The sequence below is a fragment of the Pseudomyrmex gracilis genome, unplaced genomic scaffold, assembly GCF_002006095.1.
Source record: "Pseudomyrmex gracilis isolate BER0280 unplaced genomic scaffold, ASM200609v1 scaffold_57, whole genome shotgun sequence".
Lineage (NCBI taxonomy): Eukaryota > Metazoa > Arthropoda > Insecta > Hymenoptera > Formicidae > Pseudomyrmex > Pseudomyrmex gracilis.
Window position 1 is genome coordinate 1910 of NW_018020641.1, and position 5674 is coordinate 7583.

Below are 5674 nucleotides of genomic sequence, written 5' to 3' on the forward strand. Positions count from 1 at the left end.
AATTCGTTTCACAAAAAGCCTGAAGACAAGCGCGTTTACGTGTGCGTTGCGTAATATATGATTATTAATCTTCAATTTGACAACGCGAAAACAGTCATGAGAGTCTTCCGCTGNATGTTTGTTACAAAATATATATACATATATATGAGCAAATCCACCGTTAGTTTTAACTTTTGATGAACTTTTTTATACTGAGTCGTTTTTCATATGTACAAGACGTAGTTTTTCTTTGTATATTATCTAGTAATAACTACCTTTTTTAAAAAAAGGTAAAAGAGTACGCCAAGTACACGCACAACACGTAATACTTTAAATTAAAATTCTAAACTAGTATTTATAAAAAATTGCAAAACAATTTTCTTCTTCGTTAGTGTCTTTGATACATATTAATATAAATAACACTACTATTGATTAAAAAATTTTTTATAAATGTAATGTTACGTCCTGGCCCATGGATACGGTCGGGCTGTAGTAAAACGCAACAGTAAACGCGTCGTTTTCTATATCTCTCTTTACAGTGAACACGGAAGTCTCGCTGTAAGAGAGTCGAGAGAGTTTGTTTATATTCATTGACAGGTCAACGGCGTACGCCGATCTTACTCTGTCTAGCGAACACTCGATCGTTGGTATCTTTTTAGGTCTGAGACGCAAGTCTCATTTACCGAAGAATCTAGCGATTTTAACGAGGAAGTGAGAGTGGGTTGTACAGAGAGAAGGATAACAAAGAATAACTCTTTAGTTTGATTCCACACATTATAAAGTAGTTATATTTATTAAAAAAAAAAAAAAACAAATCGAAATCTTAGCAAATTACTAACAGACAGGTGTGTTGAAACTAATACAATGACGGAGCGCATAACCGTTTCGTACAAAGTAATCTCTAAGCTAGGGTGCAAGTGTGAGAGAGAGGGGTAATGCGAGTTGTTTAGTGCAGCCAGCCTCTTTAACCCATGTTTACGCAACTTAGATCATCTTAGAAATGTATTTCCTTATGTCAGTTGACAAATTTGGTTTTGTTTCATTTCTTAGGTTCCGATAGATTTAATGATAGAAATAAATTTGAATATGTCATGGTTCTACGACTGATATTCGAAGATAAACGAGCTTTGTTTGTTTCCATGATTTAGGGAGGAAAAAGAAAAAGTTCGGACGCCACCCGAAACGGCTATACACCGCGGGTAGCCCTTCTGATAATTCGGACGTCACTCGAGACGGCTATATACCGCGAGTAGCTCTTCCGATTAAACCGAATTTTTGAGAGTGTCTATCTATTTGTTTATTTTAACCGTTTTCTCGATTTCTCCAAAAATCAGTCACGAAGTCAGACGTTAATTTCGCGAAAAGTGAAACCTCCGAATGAAAATAATTACAATGTGGACTTACTATTTGCTGCGAACCGGTGATGTTGACTAATAAAAGGTTCTGGGCCGTTGCGGCACAGTAGTTCACTCTGGAATCTCACTGTCACTCACTCACTCGCTGTGGTACTTCTAAAATCTGCGGCTCTATCTGACTCCGATTTCGAGAGTCCCGGCTTATATACAATTTTGAGTAAGCGAGGACTCTTCCAATTGGAAAACTCGGTCGAGCTTCGCTGGCTCCTATTTGTTGATTAGTTGGTCGGGTAAACTTATGAGATCGCCAATCGGCGACGATCTCTCGCCTTGGTCGGCTCGTCCGATTTTTCGGAGAAGGGAAAAAAGAGAGAGTGTTGGTTTTTCGATCACGTTACATAGACCCTTTGCTATTTGTTTATAATAAAATTTTAGTAGATTATTTGTGGCGTCGGAGTTCTATTTGCTCCGGCTGCTCTAAATTTTATAAGCGGTGTTCTTCTTGGCCCGGAGATATCCAGGTTTGTTTGGGAAGCTGCTCAGAATGTTTAAACAATAAATTTTCTTGCTCGTTAAATTTCGGGTTATTACTAGGCGCGGTTCATCTTTTCGGGCGCCGATATGATTTTCGTTTGCTCCCCTATCGTTTACTTGTATAATATTTAAATAAATATGTAATTAATATATAAACTATGTTAATTGATTTTGTTTCAGATTAAATTGATGCTACACTCGGGAAAAAGTTCTGCTTTATGAACAAATTATAATTCAATCTCTGGCTATAAATAATTATAATTATAAATAAGATTAAGACGATCTTATATAATGATATTTAGACATAAGTATACATAACCAGGTATAAAATGTGTCCATATAAGACGGATGTGTCCATATAAGACGAATTTTTTCTTGAGTATTCAAAATTTATAAATTGAATACTAATAAATTGTAATTAAGACAGATATATGTATGGTTGTATGAAGCGGACACGGATGTCGATGTGTGAGTTGAAAATTTAGTTTATTTCGATAAACTGTACAGTACAAAGCTTTCGACCTTTGGTTTAGGTCTTTCTCAATGTAATACTACAAAAATGTTAACAATGATAAATAGTACGCAATAAAAAGAAAATTATTAACTATAGATGTTCCGAAATGTATATGTATGGATTTAAAGATCCAGTGATGGAAATTTCGCATTCTTCCGCCAACGATAATTGGTAAATAATGAAGTTTAAATGATCAGCTCTACGTACTATTTATCATTGTTAACATTTTTGTAGTATTACATTGAGAAAGACCTAAACCAAAGGTCGAAAGCTTTGTACTGTACAGTTTATCAAAATAAACTAAATTTTCAACTCACACATCGACATCCGTGTCCGCTCCATACAGCCATACATATATCTGTCTTAATAAGATTTTCTGGAGCTGATCATTTAAACTTCATTATTTACTAATAAATTGAATACTGATTTACTGATAAGCAACAGTAAAGTTATTACTACTTTATCAGTATATTTACCACTGATTCCCAGTACATTCTTACTGTTTTTTTAGTAAATTTATCACTAATTACCAGTACAGTCTTACTGTTTTATTTAGTGAATATGACGATATTCTACTGATTTACTACTAACTGATACATCTATATGTACCGATTGACTTAGTGAATATTTACTGATTTGCGCAGTAAAAGAGTTTCAACAGAATGAATCAGTATAATCTACTGATTCTCAGTGGAAGACTTATAACTATCGGAATCAGTAAATATTTACTGATTTTTAATGCAATGCACTGATTCTACTTAAGAGAGTATGTATATATACACGTATATTTTCCGCACAACATCCATCGAAAAATTACGGCACTCATAACCGAATATACATTTCTTAGTTTAGAAACTTCGGAGCCTAATAAAGATTCTTTAATTAATTAAATAAATCACGTCCTTGCTCGCTACGCGTGATCTTGTCGTTTTTCGAGACTTGAACGTCAAAACGAGAAAAACATCTCTTGAATAACAATACACGCATACTTTACACATTGAAGAATTTTTAATATTTATTAGATGTTTATTCTATTTTTTTTTTTCACATAATCGAGAATAAAATTTTTCGCAAACATCATGCTCGCGGCTAAACAAAATACGATTCCAATAAAGTTACAGAACCGAGAAATACTATTACTTCGACAATGTAACGAATCTTAAATGTGTAGAACGAATAAATCACGGCCATCCTTGTTACGCATGAACATGTTTTCTCGATTGACGTCAAACAAAAAACATCTCGGCAGTCCAAATGCATTTTTTACATATCATCACGTATGAAAATTTCTCGTTGAAGGTTAACCTTGAATAACAATACACGCATACTTTACACATTGAAGAAAGTTTAACATTTATTTATTAGATGTTTATTCTATTTTTTTTCCACATAATCGAGAATACAATTTTTTGTAAACATCATGCTCGCGACTAAACAAAATACGATTCCAATAAAATTACAGAACCGAGAAATACTATTACTTCGACAATGTAACAAATCTTAAATGTGTAGAACGAATAAATCACGGCCATCTTTGTTACGCATGAACATGTTTTCTTGATTGACGTCAAACAAAAAACATCTCGGCAGTCCAAATGCATTTTTTACATATCATCACGTATGAAAATTTCTCGTTGAAGGTTAACCTGTTGAAGCTTATTATTAAATCTTACGCAAAGATCGATAAGTTATCATCCTTAATCCATTCGAGACGGCGATTTTTTTCTAACACGGTCCCCAGGAGCGAAATTTTTTTTTCTTTATATTGTTCATTTTTAATAAAAAAAACTCGTTTACCATGAAAATCACCCATTCGTAAGTGAATTCGCATAAATAAGATGATTGCACACCGTGTGTGCAGCTCGCTCCTCAGAAAATTTTTATTGCGAGGAGCGGATTGAACACCATGTGTGCAATGTAAGGTAAAATAAAAAAATACAAGACCAATGCCAAATTTTGTTTTTCTATACTTTACAGATACTATTAATTTAAAAAAAGTCTTATCTCGATGACTACTTTACTCAAAATAACTGATAAATGCTCATTATTATTATTGCACACACGGTGTGCAATCGGTCTCGAATGGGTTAAGTCGCTATCACGCAACATCATAATTAATTGTAAAATTATTATAATAACTTTTAAACTAAAAAAGATAGAGGAAAACGGTTTGCGCCATAATTCTTAGCCCAACAAACTGCAAAATATCAGCCTAGTTTGAACTTTTTAACTTTAGTTATCAACAATCAATTGTTTAAATAATAGAAATTATCAAACTTCTACCGTGTGATAATTTGGTAATTTGCAACTAACCAATAGAAATTGAGATGTAAAAATCATTTTGCTCTAACTTTTACCGTTCTCGAAATATTCAATTTGTTAACTTTCACTCTTTGTCATAAATCGCAGAGTAGCCGATTGAAGGTAGGTACACAGCGAGTCATTGAATCGCGGAATAGGCGCGGGCCGTACGATTCGTACGGCGCTTGTTGGCGAGCACACAACCGCTCCGCTTATCCTCCGATCCCGCACTTATTCCGCGATTCAATGACGCTGTACCTGCAAAATTAGTTTCAAGCTATCTCTTCTGTTTCTCAAGATATCCGCGATTTGCGAAAAGGACTATGTATCGTTAAATTAAATGTAGAATATTAAAATAAGTCAAATGCATATATTCGGTATTCATAAGCTTTATTGTAAAACCGCGTTTTCAAGAACTTTCCAATCACCGAATTAACATAGGTTATATTATATTGTATTATTATATTTATATATCGTCATGCAATATAGTGTAATCATGCGTCTTTCACATATGTGATGCAAAATTAGCATCATATGTGATTTTAAGAATTGTAATTTCAATTCAAAAAACTTATGTGGAAAAAAAATTTATACGTGAAAGCATATATAAGAATGTATTCTTACATTTATATACGCACATTTACTCGCACAACATCCTGCGACCGGCTTTTTACGGCCATATATACATTCATTTACTAGTTTTAAAAAATCAGAGCCCGAGATGAATCTCAGTTTATTAGTAATTGAAAAAAAATTCTTTTTAATTATTTTTTTAAATTACCAGATTATTGTATTTTATTATCTATCACATACTTTGACGTAATTTATCATATATAACCAAATTATATATTACTATCACTAAAATTGTTATAGTAAACCATTATATATTATTATATTACATAACATCGTTTTATTTATTTATTTATTTATTTATTTATTTAGTTAACTGACCGCTCCCATTGTCTAATTTAAATTTGAGTTTAATTAAAAT